The following is a 21,821-nucleotide window of genomic DNA, read 5'->3' on the forward strand; positions in this document are numbered from 1 at the left end:
TTAATAGCTAAGTACAAGTGACTGAAACACTGTCGTGGCTGCCTGCTGCTTCTAGATGAGAAATACCACCAGAGTTTCTTAAAAAAAAAATTGTTTTCTCATAAGTTTGGAAGCCGAAAATCCAAATCAGAATCTCCACTTTTTTGAGTTTTTCCTTATTCTTATTGCCATCTCTGACTCCTAGCTACCTTGTACCAAGAACAAAAGGCTTCTAGCTCCTGAGCATCCCTTGATTATATAGCAATCCTAGCATGCCATCTATGTTTCCCCATGTGTTCTTGTGAGTCTCTGTGCCTATGCTGCTCTTTACGTAAAGAGAGAAATTATTAGGTTAAAATCCACCCCACACTGGCATGACTTACACTAATTGACTGGTTACAATTCATTAGATTATATTGTGGACAATGATTTCATTTGTTTCATTACAATACCTTACAATGCGGGCAAATAGTTAACACTCTTGACTGCCAACTGGATTGTTGGAGATTTGAGTCTCCTCAGTGGCATTTCAGGAAAAAGGCCTACTTCGGAAACATCTGCAATAGAAAATGCTATGGAACATAAATCTACTGGATCTCCCAGGGGCTTGTCGTGTGTCCAAGTAGACTCCACAGAAACAGAAAAACATTAGATTCATTCCACAGGTGAAGGGATTCCAAACAAATGTTTAGGGAGGGACACAATCCACTTAACAGCAACTTATTTTGTTTCAAGTGGCTCGGCCAATTGTTTGCAAAAGCATGGAATTAGGTTTGAGGCAATTGGATTCACATCTGGTACTAGGAGAGGGCAGTTCCCAAGAAGTACATGAGTTTTTTAGGGAAAGAGAAAATACATAAAATAAAATTGAAAAAACAAACCAACAACAAAAAAAACCCAAAACACACACAAGCACAACCTAGATGCTGCAGAGGCAAAAAAAACGGATACAACAACCTGGTTGTCTTCAAGGCTCTGTTGCTATCTAAAATCATCTTATTTACTTATAGATTGGTTTTTAACTCTTAAATTTTTAATGCTTTAAGAGGTTTGTCACTCTAACTAGAATTTTAAGAGCATGAGAACAGAAATCCTTTTACTTCTCTGTCATCACAGTCTTCTCTGTCTTCATCTTACTGTTGTGTATCTGTCAACATCTATTCACCTTAGTTAAAAAACATTACAGTTCTTTCTTACTATATAAATCATCTTGCCAATTGTATGACTATAAATTGAAGCACCAACTGTTTAATTAAAATACTTTGGGGAAGCTCGTACCTACTATGGAAAGTTAATTGTCAACTAAACCAGTATATTTGAATTGTAATCTAAGAGTTACATTTAAAAACAAACAAACAAAAAGAAAACCTGCCAAAAAAACAAACCCTCCATGCTAACAATATCAATTTTTGGTGATCCCAACTTTATTGTTAATTTGCTGATATATGTTAACAACATTTTAGCTCATAGTTTTCATTGCAGAAGACCCGGTTCTTGGACTAGATAGAACATTTTCCTCACTTCCGAAGTTTTATTTTTAGGTCAGTCTTTCAGGGCAAGCCAATTTCTCTTATGAAGTGTGAATTCCATTTAGAACCTCTATGTAAAATTAAAAACACTGCCCTTGGATACACAAGAAGGACGTGCGTGACATATTATGTCATTTTCTTTTCTAAATTCCCCTTTGTTAAGGTATCTTACTGAAGTTTGAATTCCATAAGACTTTGATGTCAGCTTACTTTATCAACCACTTTGTCAAATGCTTTATTCAGCTGGACTTCTTGTTGTAGCTGGCTCCTGACAACTGTAAAAACACTTTTATTTCTTTTATAATTTTGAGTAGATTCAAGAAGAGGTAGGTTAATTGGATGTTTTTGTTCTCAAAATAAACCCTTTACTTGTCATTTCCATATTGGCATATATTGTTTCCTACTTTAGATATTTTCTGTGGTCATCTTAATGTCATGAGAAAGAAGAATTGTATTTCTAAACAAGACAATGTAGAATAATAAGAATAGAGGGATCTGAAGTGCTCACCTTGGGTCTTCCAAGAATGGTTAGCATTTGAGCATTTTTCATGGACACTTAAGGTATTTTATTTTATTTAGAGATGAAAAGAAATTTTCATTTTCAATGAGAAATTATCTTCTCAGTTTACTAAACAAAGATAGTTAATATTTTTAATGAATTGCATTTTTTAAATACGATTAATGGAATGACGGCATTACAAGACTATATAACAACAGTTGGTACCAAAATAGAGAACACAGAGAAATTTCTTTCTTCTCTTAAATTTCCTAAGAGCTAATAAATATGGTCTATCGTGCTATGTCAAGATTACTCAGAAATGTTCTTAGTCATACCAATTAATGGCTATCATTTGAAAAAGGACCCATATATTAGTATCAAGGCCTATTATATAATCACGTGACACACACATATCACATGATTAGGTAGATTTTAACTGATTATTTCTGATAATATATAGCGTCCTATCTAAGAAAAATTCGTTTCTAAGCACTCATTTTAAGTCTCTTTGTTAAAATAACTTAATGTTACCAGCAAAGGATGAACTGGCAGATTACCCAGGAGCCACTGCTGCATCTGCTGCCCCATGAACATGGCTGCTGCTAAGACTGGATTTGCTCACCCCTAACCTTCATTATATGTAGACCCCTGGCACATTGTCATCATCTTTGTCAAGGGTTAAATGATGGATGATATTAAAATGTTGCAACTCGTTTGCCAATAAAGGAAGAAGAGAAGGATCAGGAGGAAAGTGGAAGACAGTGAATAAAAAAAAAAAGGAAATATAACCTGATGATACACATGAAAGAGCCTAAGGCACAAATTGAGGTTCTAGTAATATTGTTATCCACATTTTGCTATTTTTTCTTCTGTAACCAAAGCACTTGATTGGCACCATGTCAGGGCACCTCTCTAGATGTCAAGTTCTTCCATGTGAAGTTGTGAGTTTTCAGATCATGTAGAGAAGGCACTTCACCAATGGTTGCAACAATGCTTTTTGGAAGAGTTGTCATAATGAGCAGATTGTCGTCTTCTGATGTAGCAAATGGTGAAGCGACAAGGGATCATATTTTTAGCTTCTGTACTAGTTACTCAGCAAGCTTTGGTGGCTGAATAGTAAGACGTAATGCTATAACCCCAAAAGCATACAGTTCAGATCCACCAGCTGCACTGTGGAGAAGGATGGGCAATCTCCTCCTGTGTGATTTACAGCCTCTGAAAATATACCAGAGGGTCAGCTATGAGTTGGTCACTACTCCATGGCACAAAGCAACAGCAAAAACTGGTTATCCTTTCAAGATTTTCCAAATTGGATTATAGAAGAGATAAATGCATAATTCTGATGGAGTTATATTGATACTCTTCTTATTTCTTAGAATTGGATCAATGCCAACTTCATCTAGGCTAAGAGAGAGCAGATCAATTTATTAACATCCTTTCTGCCTCTAAGGCATTCGTTCATATGCATCACTCACGGCTTTATCTGCAAATATGAATAGTTCATACTTGGTGTCTTAAAAAAACAAACATTTTACTCTTCTGACAGAAGCATAGCAATGTGTGATGGTGAAAGAATTTGGTGGTTGGTTATACTTTATGATATCTGGACTCAGACAACTACTTTTATTTGTGGTTCCCTAACACTAAAAGCTCAGCTTTAAACCTCCACTCTAATCCAGTCTATTTGCGTATTTGGCAAAGGACCTTCTATCTTTTACACTCTTATTTTCATTACGAATAACAGTGACTAGGAAAGGGGATTAGTGATGTGTTTGCCTTGGGTCTTTCAAGAGTAATAGATGTGTCTGACATTTGAACATTTTCCATGTTTAATACAAACCACCATAAGCCTATTAAGAGACAAAGAGCCAGGACTCCTGATTTCCTACTCTCTGAAGTATTTCCTAGAAATTGTGTTGTGTGCCATACAGTTGGACTGACCCACATCTGAACCTCAGGATGGGCTTTCAGAGGCAGTTAATTGCACCGAAAGAGACTGGTTGCCCATATTTCTCCTGAGAAGCTGTTGGGGCCCTTGATCCACATGACTTTGGGATTTCAGTGCAACTTCTTGCCATTAGGCCACCAGAGCTTCCAACGCATAGTTGTTGTTGCTAGGTACCATCTGACTCATAGAGACACTATTAACTAAAGATCTGAACCCCATCCTATCTTGCATCATCTTCACACTTCCTGACACACTAGACCCCACTGCAGCAGTCACTACATCAGCCCACCTGGTCAAGTATCTTCCTCTCCACAAATCCTCCACTCTTCCAAGATCATGTACTTCTCCAAGGAATAGCCCATCCTTAGCAATATGTACAAAGTATGTGAGGCAAAGTCTCATCATTCTTGCCTCTGAAGAGCACTCTGGTTGTTCTTTTAGCCATCTATGGTGTGTTCAGGACTCTTTTCCAACATCACAGCTCAAAGGCATAAATTTTTCTTTTTCCTTCTTATTCACTGTCCAGCTCTCAGCTGCAAAGCAAATGACCAGAAAGACCAGGGCCTGAATCAGATGCACCTTAGCCCTCAAACTGACATCATTACTCTTCAATAATTTGGAGAGGTCCCTAATGGCAGATTTCCCCAGTGCAATGTGTCTCCTTATTTCCTAACTGCTGATACTAAAGGTGTTAATTGTGGATCCAACTAAAATGAAGTTGTTGACAGTTTCAAACTCTTCTCCATTTTTCATGATATTGCCTATCAATCCAAAACAGATAATTATGTTTTCTTGACATTGAGATGCAATCCATACCAAAGCCTGTATTCCTTCATCTTCTGTAACAAGTGCTTCAAGTCCTTCTCACTTTCAGCATGCAAGGTTGGGTTATCTTCAAAATGCAAGTTACTGTTAAGTCTCCCTCCAACCCTCCTCTCCATAGAGTTCACCTTCTTGAAACCTGAATATGGACAGTATCCTATAATTTACAGAAATGTACGTCAGGATAGATACTGAAATCTTGTTGACCATGAATGTGTTTTCCTAATCTGTACTGCTAAGATTAATAGCAAACTATGTACAAGAAGTCTCAGGTCAACGCAGTCCCAAGTGCTTGACATCAATAGCTCCTCCTTCATTCAAGCCACACATCTCGGTACGTTAAGTGGTTTCTTAGATAGTAGGCAGGTGGTCCTTTAAAAACCCAGGGTATATTAAATCTGAAGAAATGTAATGTCGCTTTCTGAGAGATACTAACTCAAATGAGTTCAAGTAAAACCCCACCAAACATTTTTCTGCCAAAATAGGATTCAGAAAAGGATTTTTGCTTTCCTCAACTTGTTATTGAAAGCATGTAGAATAGAGAGTTTAAGCACAAACACCTTTTACAGATAAAGCCAGTTGCAGAAAATAGTAAACTATTAAAGGATGAAAGCAATTTCATGTTTACTTATTCCTAAGAGGCACCGTCAATTTATAGCATGATAGTCACACTCTAACAATGATATTCTGAATATAAAAGGGCACATAGGTAAAAGAGATGAAGCTCAAAACTGGTAGATTCTTTACATAAACAGTGGTGGCTTTCATGAGGTACAGATTTTGGACCACACCAAATGATGCTGTCAGAAGGAACGACATCAAAATAGTTGTCTGCAAAATTTCTGTATAGTAGTTCAGCAGAAATTTGTTATGTTTAAGTAAATCTATCATTTCAGTTGTTATAACAACCAAAATGTTTGTGTAAGCTCAGCTTCAATGTATCAATCAATATGAATAAAAAGCTAAAACTCTACACTCACAGTGTCAGAGAAGAGTACTGGACTGTCAAAAGAACAAACAGGTCCATGTAGGAGGAAACCACCACCGTGTGCTTTGGAGGCAAGAAGGATGAAGCTTCGTCTCATGTTCTTTGGACATGTTGTAGGAGGAATCAGTTTTTTTTGGAAAAAAAACCACCATGATGGAGAAGGGGGAGGGGGAGAGAAAGAGAGGAAAACCTTCAACAAGATAGAGTGATAGAGTGACAGAGTGACGGTGGCAATGGGCTCAACTCAAGCACATCAGAGAGGGTAAGAACGGCACAGAGTAGGGCAAGGTTCAGATCTGTTGTTTGGACTCCACTCAACAGCATCTAACAGTGACAACATTGTGTTTCATTCAGCGCTGTCATTATTACCCAATTATACTGACACTGAAAACCATGATTTTATCTTCTCACAGTAAGAGGCTCTCCTTTTGATTTTTATTGCTATTAATGTCTTTTACAGTTGTTGATTTTGTAATTTTTTATCATGTTTTAGATACATTATTGCCATAAATAGTGTTTGTTAAACTTTTCAAAAACTTTTTAAAGAATGAAGTAATAATTAAAGGAAAAGAAAGGGAGAAAAAAAGCTGTGGCTCATTTATAATAGTGTGATTCATGTAATTCAATGTGAAGAAAGTTTACCTGATAATTTTTTAGTAGTTTGTATATAATCTAAAATGTAGTTAAGCAATTTATACCTACATTTATCATTTATTATTCTATGATTAAATGTATAATAAACATGCATATATAATAATCATCAATTTATATATTGCTTTTGACAAATAAATGAAGGAATTGACAGTTTAAAAGTGAAGTGGATGAAATGCTATGTTTTTAATATATATTTAAAAATATAACTTAATTTTAAACTCAAATTTATTTTTTATTTCAGCCTTTTAAAATATTTTTCTCTATATACCTCACTGTGTTATAAATATCTAATCTTAAAGATATTTTAAAACTTTAAGTGTTATGATTTAAAAGAATAACATTTATTGCATCTTGTAGCATATCAAATAAATCTAAATTTTACTTTTTTTTCCAAATATTACTGACTTTTTATATCATACAAGAATATTCTATCAGGCCACCCGGAGTGTGTAATCAAAGAAGCTGATGCCATCAAAAGAGACAAGAATTATTAAATCCACTCTTCAAAATGTCAAAAGAACATATGATGGTGAGGAGTCACCAAACGACACTATTGGACAGTCTGTAATTGATAAAGTTGATTCTGCAAAGGAACAAGGTACAAATGGTAGAATTTGAATGAGAAGAGAGTAGTGGGGAAACTCTACTTAAAATATGCTAAAGGAGATAAGTGTTACTAAGGAGAAAGATTTGTAAATTTTGGGTCATACCCCTCTCTGGAAGATAAGCAGTTCCAAATCTACTAGAGGTTAAGAATTATCAAAAAGGAGAGTGCTTTTCTCCCAAAGGTGGATGTTAAAGGGTTGCAGCAAGACAAAGTACAAAAGCAAAAGACCATGTGAGACAGGTTTCAAGAGTGGTTTTATACGGTGATGCCAAATGGTGAGAAAACTCTGCAGTCATGGACAGTTTACCCACCTGTTAGAGAGAATTTACATTGTTTTTTTTCTGTCCACTGTCTGCCCTTGTGGCTAGAGCTGTGACAGTTACATCTGTGACTAGGTTTCAGAAATAGTGGAAGCTAAACTCAAAAGTAAATAACATGAGACACCCGAAGAACACCTATGCTACCTTGAAAAGTAGGTAACACTGGCTACAGACTGAGTTTGCAGAAAGCATCAACATCATAAATATTGTTTTGATGGGAATAGGATAGAAATGCTGCAGGGATATCTTACAGACTATGCTTGCCATTGCATTGTTTCTATTCAAACAGATTCTGGCATTCAATGTCTTCACTGGCTAAAGGACATTTTTTAAGATCCTTAATGTGTTTTGGTGGATCATTCAGTGTGACTTTTCTAGACAGCGTCCTTATAATTTCCACATGGTTTGCTGTTGTTGTTAGGTGCCACCACAGTGACTCACAGTGACCCCATTCACAGCAGAACAAAACCTTGTCCCTGCCAGGTTCTGGCTTATTGTTGCAGTCACTGTGTCAATCCATCCTCCTGGAAAATTTTCTGCTTTTTCAATGGCCCCCACTTTTCCAAGTATAATTTTTTTTTCCATGGTTCCCGACATGACCAAAGTATGTTAGAAGTTTCACCACCTTTACCTTAAAGAGCTTCCTCGTTGCACTTCCTCCAAAATAGACTTGATTGGTCATTTAGTAGTCTATAAAAATGGAATATTCTTCACCAATACCACAATTTAAAGGCTTCAATTCTTCATTCTTACTTATTCATTGTCCAACTTTAAACTGCATATAAAATAATATTAAATACCATGATTTAGGTGAGGGGTATCTTTGTCTTTCAGGTGACATCTTTGTTTTTTAGAACTCTCAAAAAAAGTCTAAGTAATAATGTCAATTTAAATGTGTCACCACAACAAGATAAAGGCAAACAATCCAGTTGAAAAATGGGCATAGGATATGAACAGACACTTCACTGAAGACGACATTCAGATGGCCAAAAAGCACATGAAGAAATGTTCCAAATCCCTAGCTCTAAGAGAGATGCAAATCAAAACAACTATGAGAAATCTTCTCACCCCAGTCAGAATAGCAAAATTTAACAGAACAGCATCCAACAAGTGCTGGTGAGGTTGTGGAGAAACTGGAACCCTTATTCACTGTTGGTGGGAGTGTAAAATGATGCAACCCCTATGGAAGGCGGTATGGCCCTTTCTCAAAAAGTTGCAAATAAAGATACAATTTGACATAGCAATTCCACTACTGGGAATATACCCCAAAGAGACCATAACTGGCATTCAAGCAGATATTTTCACACCCATGTTTATTGCGACTTTGTTCACAATAGCAAGGAGTTGGAAACAACCTAAGTGCCCATCAACAAACGAATGGATAGAGAAGCTGTGGTATATTCACACAATGGAATGCTATGCTGCATTGAAAAACAAGGAAGTTTATGCAATATTATTCAAAATGGGTGACTCTGGAGGACATTATGCTGAGTGAAATATCTCAATCACAAAAAGACAAATACTGTATAGTGTCATTGTTGTAAAACAGGATTGACATCGGTTTTGGGGGGAGACTACGAAAGATGGGATAAATAATGTATACTGCATTGGAACAGATGAGGGAGAAAACTGTTTAAAAGGGAGATGTTATTAGGTATTGTTATTCTGACAGGAGTCCAGAATAAAGGCTGCATAGTGGGGTGGACTTGGGGGGAGGGGGATTGTATAACAATGAAAGAATTTTTCTTTTACTTTTCAAAGAGAAGAGCAAATTGGGGGGAGGGAAAGGTGGGCAGGGAGAAAAGTGCAACAATGAACGAATGGAACTCCTCAGTCTCTGTAAAAGTTCATTAAAATTAATAATAATAATAAGAAGAAGAAGAAGAAGTAGTAAAAAAAAAAAGACCAAGGTGTGCCTGATCCAGACCATGGTCTTCATAATTGCTTGCTATGCATCTAAAAGTTTTAATAATTACTAAGGATAACAGAAGGAGAATCAATGCCTTGGAATTATGGTGTTGGATAAGAGTACTAAATATCCTATGGACTGCCAAGAGACAAACAGGTCTGTCCTGGAGAAAGCGAAAACAGAGTGCTCCTTGAAGATAAGGATGGTGAAACTCTGTTTCACATTTTTGGACCTATTATTCAGAAAAGTTAGTTCTGAAGACCGACAAGATGAATTAACATATTAACAGTAGCAATGGGATCTGGTGTGTCAGAGGTGGTGAGGATGCCATCGAATAGGCCAAGGTTCAGATCTGGTATTTATAGGATCAGTCTGAGTCACAGTCAAATCGATGGTTAATAATAATGAAAACAAGCGTTAGAGAGAAGCTGCACTGATTGAGTAACGGAATTCTGAATGTTTTTAATTTAAAGTGTAAGCTGTTATTGCCTTATTAAACCCCAAAATTTTGAATATTGTACATGTGTTCAGTATGGTCATTACAATGAAGCAGCAGACCAAATGGTTGTTGATATTTTGGAACTCTGGAGAGAATCTCACTGTTCTTCGGTACTTCTACCCATTGATGGGTTCTGTTACTTGGTTGTGCTAGACTGTCTGTTAAATGGCTATCCACAATTTGACGGACTTCAAGGTGAACTAAACCATTAAAGAAAGTGCAATCAATGTGTGTGGTGATTAAAAACTATGATCCACATAGTTCACATAGAAAATGTGAACAATTCTCAGGAGAACGTTAGCTTCACCTTCTCCAAGACATACCTTTCTTCTTTTGGCAGCCCACGGGATATTCAGTACCCTCCTCCAACACCACAGCTCAAAGCCGTCATTTCTTCATCTGTCATCCTCATTCATTGTCCAGCTCTCAACAGCATAGCAAGTGTTGAAAAGACCATGGTATGAATCAGGCAGACTTTAGTCCTCAAACTAACATCATTGCTCCTCAGGAATTTAGAGAGCTCCTAGACCACAGACTTTTACAGTGCAATGCATCTTCTGATCTCTAGACTGCTGATCCAGGTGTATCGATTGTAGATCCAGGTAAAAGAGTTTCACTTTTTTCTCATTTACCATGACGTGACCTATCAGCCCAGTGGTAAGAATTTTGTTTTCTTGATGGTAAGGCACAACCCATATTACAGGCAGTAGTATTAGATCTTTTGCAGAAAGTATTTCAAATCCTCCTCATTTCAGCAAGCTAAGTTGTGTCATCTTGCTCACATCCTGATGCCACATTCTTCTTCATAGTGTCCAGCTTCTCAAAGAAATTTCTCAGGATACGGATTGAAAGGTACGGAGAAAGGAAACTATCCTGACACGCATCTTCCTTTATTTTAAACCACACAGTGTTTCCTTGGTCTCTTGGCACAACAGCTTCTTGGTCTAGGTGTAGGTTTCTCATGAGTGCCACTAAGTGTTCCATTTATGTCATAGTTTATACTATAACATAGTATCGAGGCATTAGTTTAATTTTTTACTGCTGTTTATGTCACTATATTTATTATATTCAGAGATATAAAGGAAATGTTATTTTTAAGTAACATTAATGAAAAAAAAAGTACTAAGGCTTTTGTTTAGTCTGGCAAAAGAGAAAGTTCAAGCAAAAAAGACACCATGAGCTTCCAGACTGATGACATCAACCCTAGTGATGTCATTAAGCACTCACTAAAGACATAAAAGAAGTCATTGACTGGTTTTATTGTCTTTTGGTTTTGCTCTATTTTCCACTTTGTTGCAGTGGTATTTACGTATATCTCTCTTATTCTTATCTCCTTGAATTTTCAAATGTGTGCTGTCCTTTCACATCTGCTTCGTGCTCTTTTGTTCCAGTTAATCATATTCCATTTACAAATATCATATTGACTTTATCCGTACCCTGCACCTCATCTCTGAGAGCTCTGGTGGCTTAGTGGTAAGGATTTGTGCTGCTAATCCAAAGGTTGAAGGATCTAATGGACCAGGTAGTCTCAGGGTGAAAGATAGGTAATTTTGTCGTGTGTAATTTTCAGCTGGTGAAAACCAGGTGGGGGTAAGTATGAGTCAGTTTTGTCTTTACAGAACATAACAACCACCACCACTTCTTATCAACTCCTCTCAAGAGATGTGTGTTTCTATAAACCAGAGCTTCGAACCAGTTCATTCTGTTTAGACTACCTGCTGAAGAATTGCATTTTTCACACCAGATATACTTAAACAGAAACTGCATTTTATAGCTGAAGTAAAAAAATGCAAATCCTCAGCATTACAGTCCAAGCCATTATGAACCTACTCAAAACCATGGCTTGAATGCACTCAACCACTCTTAAGAATAAGACTTGGGATAGTTTCTCTTCCTGATTAGTGTCAAGAGGACACTATAGACATATGGAGTCACTGTAATTTGTTATCAACTTTAAGATATCAAAAAACAACATATGATTTTATATTTTTTTAAAGTAATTTTGGATTTAGTCATTAAAGTGCATGTTATGTTCTTTTGAAGGAATATTTCTGTCACTTATGACTCAGTTGAGATGATACATAGTTTCTGGAATTTGAAACGATAGTACCCAATTGCTGTAATTCCTATAATAAAATATGTTTTTGTTACTATAAATGCAAGACAATAATAAATATTCCATCTTGCAGTGATTTTCCTTCACTTAGTGCTTTAACATTCCACTTCTATAATATAAACAAAATGGGAAAATGTAATTCAATTTCCCTATCTAATTTTGGAGCAGTTCTCAGTTGAATAATAATGAGTCTAGCTTTCCTGTTGCCATCACCAGACCTAACACTGACAGATCAAAGCCATTACCCTGTCCTGAAGATCAGTTCAAGTAGGAAGTCTCTCATAATCCTTGCAACAGCTGCCATTAAATTCCTGCTGCCAAGTGAAAGCTTGGAGCAGCTGGAATTAGAGAAAAGCAGTTAGGAAAACAAGTGGGTTTTGATCAGAAATGTTTTCTTATCTTTTTTCTGCTGTCTCTAGACAAGGAGCACTGCTGGGCAGCACATCATTTCTAGACCATGACTTGTCAACATCTTCTTCTCAAGGTTTTTCCTTTGATATCAAATCAATATGCACTGAGAAAGGAGACTGTCCTATTTGAATCTGAGGACAATAATGTTCATAAAAAGTTTTGTTAGCTGTGCTCTGTCTGAATTCTGCACAGTCAAATTACACCTGGCAATGATTTGAGACAGCATGATGGAATTGGTAGAGATCCAAATCTGAATGAAAGCAGAATTTTGTGTCATCCCTTGCTTAACTGCACTCTAAGAATATTACCTGAAGAACAGTATTTCATCTTTAGTTCATCATCTTTCAAATTCCAGAAACAGTAATCACATCGTAGGTAGTTGGGGAAAGGAAATAGCAAAGTGACTCAGCTCTGTATCTGGCATATCAAACACGGATAGATGTATTCATGTCTTAAGAATTGCTCTCCCTTTCATCTGTGATGTTTACAGGAAAGAATAAGATTAAGTTCCAAAGATACAGTTTGTTCTGTTTTCACTGCTGTGTTTCCCAGCATAAAGAGAGTATTGTGAAAGGAAAAGTCTGCTGGTATTTCTTAGAGAATGACAGAAATGTCCATCAAACCTCACATTCGACTACACAAATGTATCTCAAACTGCCATTCAATTATTGTACCAAAAAAAGTTTTTCAAATTCCTTATCTCCTTTGGTAAAAAAAAAAATCCACATTGACTCCATAACATAATCCTGCTCACCACAAAACTAAATAGCTTACATCCTCTGGTAACTCTCTCGAAGGATTTAGACAATTCAAACACTTATTTATAAAAGAATTTGTGAATTTTGCCATCTAAAATAACTATTCTCTGCAAAATGGTGTCTCTTATCATGCCATTCAAGAATAAAAACAATTCTCTTCCAGATATATTAAGTACTTTAAATTTAATATGCATATGTCTTAACTTCACAAGATTAATTACTAGGGAATACTATTTGCATTTTTATTTTATAATATCAAATTAAATACATGCGTGTATCTTCAGGCAAGTGTCAGTGAGTATATAATGCTATTTCTTTGTAGAAAGTTTGAATAGATTAACAAATATTTTGCAAATATTTTCTCAAAGGAGTATACACATTGGAAGGAAATGCAATATTTACTTTTTAATGACTGATATTTAATTAATTAGAACTATTTTTTGCTAAATTCAGATCACTTTTAAAAATCGATGGATGTTTTTAAAATCACAAATGTGAAAATTAAGTCAATTTTTTCATAAAGTATTTCTGTTTATTTTAGCATGTACTTTCAAGACAATTTTAATCAGTCTCACTTTTAAAACAAGCTTTTAGTTAGTAGTTAATGCTTAAATATTTGTGTCAGCCAAGGATATTAAGGGACAGTATCTTAGATGTTCATCTTAGAAACATAAACTAATACACAAGGAAACTAACACACAGGATCCACGTGATATATGAGGTATTACAAAGGCAATATCATATGTGCAGTGATTGAAAGATTTCTGTCCTATTCTGAGTTTATGTGTACACTATGAGACTGAAATACCTAAAAGTTTTCCTATTGTTTACTCAGAAGAGTTTCCCCCCAGATTTGCTTTCGTGTAGAATAGGGTTTTAAGAATGAATGAAGGCTTGTCTGTAATTTTTGTAATGTTAGGGCTGCTCTCGAGTGTGTTTCTTCAGGTGTCCTTCAAAGGATTACAAACATATATAGGTTTCCCATATTCTTTACAGTCATGAAACTTCTTCGTATTGTGTGCTCCATTGTTCCTGAAAGCATGAGAGAAACTTGAGGGCATTCCCACACTGCTGGCGACATTCACTGGGTTTCTCACTAAAGAAGTTGATGGCCTCAATCATTCAGAGGTGCCTTGGAGAAGAATCTTGACAATCTCCGTCCAAACAGTCCCTGAGAGCCCTGGAGAGTATAGTTCTCCCGTGAAACATATGGAGTGCCGTGTGTGGTCATCAACTCTGCAGCTGGTTTGTTTTTCGTCCTCTTTGGTCTGCGCCACATATATTTTTGTGAAATGAAACTAATCACGCAGTTAAGTAAGAATTGTCTAATATCCTTTGTGATATTTTTCTGAATCAGAGATAAGTCTTTCTTCTTTGAAATGGAAAACATGGCATAGTGAGAGAGTTGGAAGGCAGAGGGTCAGAGGACAGCATTCATCCACATCCTATGGGGAGAGAGGTGTGGATAGAAACCAGGAGAGTTCCTGTCAGGAGAAAGAGAGGTGAAGGAATTTGGTTGCTCAGACGCCAACATTTCTTTAACTTCTGGCTCTGCCACTCTACAGGCTCAGTGGTGGCAGGGTAAGTATAAAATGGATAAGAAAAATGGTTACACAACTTGTGAGTATGTAATCAAGGTTACAAAATTATAGATGTGTAGAAATTTGTGAACTAATATGTGCTTTGTTGAACATAGTTTCACCTCAAAAATAAATATAGAATCTACCTCAAACTAAAACCTCCACATTGTACTTTCCTTTCTTCCCGAGCAGCAACATTCACTGGCTTTTCCAGAAACTCCTGCTGGGGACCTTCCTCTGTATGCAGTTACAGACTGCTTTCAAGCATCCTCTATCACACCCCTTCCTGTCTGACTTCTGTTAGTTCTTTCTGCTTGATAATCTTGTTTCACTTCTGTTGTTAGCACCTTATATATCCTAACAGACTTAAAGATCTGATCTGACAACCTCCTGCTGAAAAAATCAGTCATACGAAGAGCAGATTAGAGCAGATTTTTGTAACACAGGAGGCAAGGACAACTCAAGAGTAATTGTTTTTTTTGTGTCCATATAGGCAGACTTTGGGCTATATATGTTGCTGTTATGTGCCTTAGCTGCTATATTTAATTATGTTGTCGTTATGTGCCTTGGCATCAACTACAACTCATAGTGAACAATGAACAATGACTCTGAATCTTGACCTACCCTAAGCCAATCTCATCATGTCTCTGACATATCTCGTCATGGTATGTCTCATCAGTCTCATGTCTCTGATATATCTGACCTCATTCCCACAGTCACTGTGTCAATACATCTCATCCAGGGTCTTCCTCTCTTACACTAACCTTCTACCTTTTTAAGCATGTTGTCCTTTCTCCAAGGACTGGCCTCTCCTCCCAACATACCCAAGATATGTGAGATGGGATTTAAAAATCCTTTCCTCCAAGGAGCAACCTAGTTTCACCATCTCCAAGACTCTAAACATACCGGTTTATTTTCTTGGAAGTCCATGGTATGATTAACATTCTTCTGCAGCAGCACAACTCAAACCAGCATTTTTTTTTCCTGTTGTCATTCTTACTCATTGTCCAGCTCGCTGATGCACAGCAATCAATTGAGAAGACCATGTCCTGGCTCAGGTGCACCTTAGTCTCTAGACTGACATCATTGCTTTTTAGCATTCTGGATAGGTCCTTAAGAGCAGATTTTTCAAGCACAACTTGTCTTTTGATTTCCTAACTAAACAGAAATGGCATCCACTTCCTAAACTACATGCCTCTGGAAACCGTTTGAACTTGATAAATCTCAATAGTTGTAGAGGGGCTTCAGACCTTTTGTTCATAGGGTCGTTATGAGTCATGCTCAACTCGAAGGCAATGAACAACAACAACAACAGTGCCAAGAGTGTTGATTGTGGATCCGAGCAAGTAAAATTATTAACAATGGCAATCTTTTTTCCATGCTGCCTATTGACCTGGTGGTATCTTTGTTTTCTTGATCTTGAGATAGACTCTGGATTGAAGTCTGCAGTCCTTGATCTTATGCACCAAGTGCCACAAGCCTTCCTCAGTTTCTGCTAACAAATTGTGCCATCTGCACAATCCGGGTTCCTCCAATTCTTCTTCATAATATCCAGCTTCTTGAATGATCTGTTCAGCATATAGATTAAAAAGATTTGGAGAAAGGATATATTCCTGTTGTGCTCCTTTCTGAATTTTAAGCCATGTGGTGTTCCTTGCTTTGTTCATACCATACCTCCCTGGTCTATGTATAGGTTTCACATGAGCATAATTAATTGTTCTGGGATGCCCATTCTTCTCAATGTTAGCCACAATTTGTTGTGATCCATACAGTCAAATGCCTTTGAATCGCTGATAAAACACAAATAGACATGCTTTTGATACTCTCCAATTTCTGCCAAGATCCATCTGACATTGAGGGAGGAGCCCTGGGAAAGGTGAGGCTCTGCAAGAATGTTTGAGTCCTTAGGGAGGGAGAGGAGAGGCCCTGCAGCTCTTCTTATTTATCTAAAGAGCCAGGAAGGCTGTGGTTTTGCAAGAATCTTTCCCTATCTGCTGGCCAGAGCAGCCATGACCTTTTCTGGCTCACCTCCTTCTACCTTCCTGAAAGTGTGAAAATAACGCTTGCTTCTGCTTCTGTAAATTCCCACAAAGGCTTTGAAGTCACCAATGAGAGAGTAAGTATGACCATTCCTTTGGTTGCTTCTAATAAAAAGCCCCGGTCAAAGCAGTCCAGAGAGTACACTATTTTAGACACTAGTCCTACGGCAACTCCAGCCAGCTATTCTTTACAACTCAAGGAGTCAGTGATTCTTTCTTTCCCTCTGATCTCATTTTCCTATAACAACAGCAGCAATGTACTATAGCCCTAGTGCTATAGCCCAATGTAGTATAGCCCTAGTGCTATAGCCTGTCATTTCCCTGTGTTGTACTTGGTTTTGGGTCATCTTCAGCAAGATTTTGCTTGACTGTAATAATGATACTGTTCAATAATCTCCACATTCTGTTGGATCACCTCTTTTGAGAATAGAAATAAATATGTGTCTTTTCCAGGCAGTTGGCCAGGTTGTTGTCCCCCAGATTTCTTGGTACAACCTGGTGAGCACATCCAAGGCTGCATCTGTTTGTTAAAGTATAACAATTAATAATCTATTAATTCTTGGGGCCTTGTTGTTTTGCCAAGTGCTTCAGAGCAACTTAAACTGCTTCCTTTATTACCATTGGTTCTTGATTATCTGCTACTTCCTGAAATGGTTCTGTCTTAGCCAGCTCTGTTAGGTACAATGACTTCATGCATTCTTTCCAACTTGTTTGATGTTTCCTGGATCATTCAAGATTTTGCCCATAATGTCATTCAGTGTTGCAACTTGAGGCTTGAATCTGAATATTTTGTTATGTGACATGTTCAATAATTATGCAGTTATGGAGGATTTATTCATATTGCAATTTTAGATTAATTTTCTTGTTTTATTTGAAATACACTGTTTTATTTTTCAAAATTTTTATTTATATTTTTCATATACTTCTAATATGTGGTTATGAAGATATGTACTTTGGCAATTTCTAATTTATTTTATGATGAACTATTTCAAAGACTGGAATTTACTGACCGGTTATTTTCCTTCTTCCCATTCATTATTCGTTAAAAGAAGTGTCTTAAAAAAATAGAGAAGGGAAGAATAGCTTTTAATAATGATTGTTGTTGTTGTTGTTATAGGTATAGAGCTTTTCTACCAATTGATTAACTTTGATCTGGATGGGTATGATACTACTAGTAGGATGTGTTAGTCTATCCACAAAGAGATTGGCTAGCCTTATTACCCCAGGGTGTTTCAATAGATCCATTTAAATAGCAGAATTTGAGATTCTCAACATGAAAAAGGAAGCAGCAGCAGTGGGTATACATCAGACCCGAAGGTTTCTGTGCCACCCAGACTGGGGTCAGTGGCAGCTGCATGAACAGCCTCTGAGAGGGCAGAGGCCAATGTGAAAAAGTTAACACAACCCTGCTGCCATGGGAACCAGAGATAAGGGCCTTTACCCAAGCTTGCCGGAAGTCTAAGGAAAGATGCCACAACTGGCAGGACCACAGGAACTTTGTGACACTGACCCAAGCCGTGAGGCTGAAAGTCGAAAGCCCTGCAACTACACTTGAGGAGTTAGAGGACTAAAGAGTTGTATCCTACCACCGACCTGAATCACAGCCTGCTCATGTCCCTTATAAACCCTTTAACTGTGAATATGATTCTCTAACGTGTGTGTAGCCACTGAAGTGGATTTTGGATCCAGTAGAGGAGTGAGATTGATGTTAGAATTAGATGCAGTAGTGTGTGAGACCATGTCTAAACGTAAAGGAATGAATTTTTTACTGTGGATGTTGTTGATGGAGACAGTTCCCCTTTGTAGAAGTCAGATTTGGCCATCCTCATGCCACCCTTGCTCTTTTTACATACTCATTCAGAGAATTTATTCCTATCACAATGCATTTTAGATTAACTTTCTTGTTTGTTTTTCTTTACAATGTGGTATAATTTTATTTTCACAGATTTTATTTCTATTTTCCACATATTTCTAAAATGTAGTTATGACAGTCTGGATGATTGAAGAGTTGACTTGAGACTGTTGTGAGACAAGGCCTGTTGGACAATTGAAGCAAAACAGAGGCTTCTTGCATTTGTGCTGCTGGTCTGAACCTGTACTTTCTTTGTGTGATATCCTTTGCTTTCACAATCTGTTTCCCTAATAAACCCCACAACTTTTGCATGTATATCAGACCCTGTGCTTAATGGCAGTAAGTGTAGCAGCACAATGAGTATGTCTTACCAATGGATCATTTTCATATACTGGATGTTCTCATATATTGGATGATCTTGATGAGGACAATTCTTCGTTATGATACTGGTATAAGTCAATCTCAGCCACCTCAATGTTGCCATTGCTCCTTTTAAAATTTTCAAAAATATTAGCCCTTGGAAAGTATATAGAGAAATCAAATAGAAACAAGAATTGAAGATAAATATTTTTATTAATATTTTCAAGTTATATCTTTTTCTTTTTCTTAATTGAGATTTTAATGAAAGTTTATAGAAACCTTGGATGTCCATTCATTTATTGTTTCACATTTTCCTCCCTGATGCCCCTGCCCCTCAATTCCCTTTTTCTTTGGAAAAAAAGTTCTTTCATTGTTATACAGTGCCCACCACTCACCCACCCAGACCACTTTACTATGCAACTCTTATTCTGGACTCTTGTCATGCCAATAATACTTAATCATATGTTCCAATTATACAGTTCTCTTCTTCGTCTGTTTCAATGCCATGTATATTATTTATCCACTCTTTTCTTAGTTTTCCCCAACCCCCATGTCTGTCCTGTTTTATTACAGTGGCATTATGCAGTATCTTTTTGTGACTGAGATATTTCATTCAGCATCATGTCCTCCATGGTCACTAATTTTGTATAATATTTCATGTGTTCTTTGTTTTTCAGTGCTGCATAATGAGTTATATCTTTTTTAATCCTTGATTTTAATCAATGTCATTAAATTCTAAGTGAGTTTCTTGTAACAAATTACCATAAATAATATACTTTAATTCTTTCTGCCCATGTATGCCTTTTACTCAGTGTTATTTAGACTATTTAAAGTAATGATTGATGTGTATGTTCTTGAGTTTGTACTTGTATTATTTATTTTCTGGTTTTCATTATTGCTTTCTCCTTTATTTTTATTATTTCCTAACCATAAGCTTATAATTTTTAAGTGTATCATTTTCATAGTGGTTGTTTTTTTATCACAATATAGATATGTGAATTATCATATGTGTCTGACATTATCAGCATTTTCCAACTCAAATGAAGTATGAAAATCTCACTTCCATTTAAGCCACCCCTTCTTCCCAGTTGTGAATAACATTTTGAGTATCAGATGGTACTATAATTTTCATTCCACTCATAAAATATAATTTGTAAAACTCATGATTAACAGTATACTCTAAAAGAATAACTTGCATTTCCTCTCTTTCTGCTTTCCTCACTTTATTCTCACTCTAGGTTCTCTTTTGTTATAGTTTTTAGCCCAGCAGCAAATTCTCTTTTGCCTGAGAATTTACTTTCTCCTTATTCCTTTTGAATGTCACTTTGTAGATTAGAACACTTCTAACACAAACTAAGATATTTTCAGTCACCTCATAAGCATGAAATAGCTAGAAAATCAATAAAGAAAACTAGAGAGGTATTGATGATTTTAAATTATGGTGTTCATAAAAAAATCTAATATGGACTGCCAGAAGATTGAGCAAATATGTATTGGAAGAAGTACAGTCAAAATGTTCCTTAGATGTGAACAACTTGATTCTCATAATGAAGATTGCAAGACTTCTTTCATGTGCTTTGATTATATTATCAAGAGTGGACTTGTCTATACAGAAGGACATCTTTCTCAATAAAGTAGAAGGTGAAGGAAAAGAGAATGGCCTTAAGGAGATGGTTTAAATGTTGGCTCCAATAATGGACTAAAATACAGCAAATATTTTAAGGATGATGCAGGAATGTAAATTGTTTTATTCTCTTGTATAGAGAGAGTTGCGTTGGCCTAGTGGGCAGAAAGTTATGCTACCAAGCCAAAGGTGGGTGATTTTAATCTGCGGCCCTCAGGCCTGGTACAAATTGGTTTTTTGGTTTTGTTTTTGTTTTGTTTTGTTTTGTTTTGTTTTTGTGAAACATTCTTCTAGGTGGTATAGCACTTGTCTGTGCATTGCTGCACAGAGGTAACTTGTGGTTGCTATGATGATGACCACTTTGACACAGATGTACCAAATGTAGAAGAGGCTATTCCTTGGAGAGGGACATCATGCCTTGAAAAGTGGAGGGTCAGTGGAAGAGAGGAAAACCCCCAATGAGATAAATTGACATGGTGACTGCAATAATGGGCTCAACTGTACCAGAGATGGTGATGATAAGAGGCTAGGACAGGGCTTAGAACTGTTGTCCATAGGGTTGCTATGAGTTGTACTTTACTGCATAGCACCTAACAACAATGACAACAGTTATCATATTGTCTATTGATGCATTTTTAAGGATTGCTTTTTCTTAATTCTGTTGTATAATAAAAATAGAAGACTATTGCCATTGATCTTGTTTATTTAAGTGCTTCAAATATTCTTTATTTTCTAATTCCATGCTTGTGTCATATACATTATGTTGGTTGTTGATGAGTCTTCCTCCAATGCTGATGCCACATTTTTGTTGCTGTTTTTATGTGCCCTTGAGTCAACTCTGGCTCATAGTGACCTCATATACAATAGCATTAAACCCTACTTTATCTCCAGCCAATTTCATTGGCTCTGACACACCTACCCCCATTATCTCAGTCACTCATCTCATCCAGAGTCCTCCACTTGTCTCCACCTTTCCAAGCACAATGTCCCTCTACAAGGACTAGTCCCTCTTTGTGATCTTCCCAAAGCATGTCAGAGGGGGCTTCAAAATCCTTGCCTCCACGGAGAAACTTATTTTCACCCTCTACAGGATGGATCTGTTTATTCAATGCTCTTCTCCAGCATCACAACTCAAAGACATCGATTCTCTTTTTATCATTCTTAGCCACTGCCCAGCTCTCAGATGCTTAGCAAGTAATTGCAAAGACCATGGACTGGATCAGGCACGATGATATCTAGATTGACATCATTCTTCTTCAGTACTCTGGAGAAGCCCTGACAGGATCTTTTCCCAATGTAATTCATCTTTTGATTTCCTGGCTGTGGA

This window comes from Elephantulus edwardii, unplaced genomic scaffold, assembly GCF_000299155.1.
Source record: "Elephantulus edwardii isolate Elephantulus edwardi_28Jun2011 unplaced genomic scaffold, EleEdw1.0 scaffold00022, whole genome shotgun sequence".
Lineage (NCBI taxonomy): Eukaryota > Metazoa > Chordata > Mammalia > Macroscelidea > Macroscelididae > Elephantulus > Elephantulus edwardii.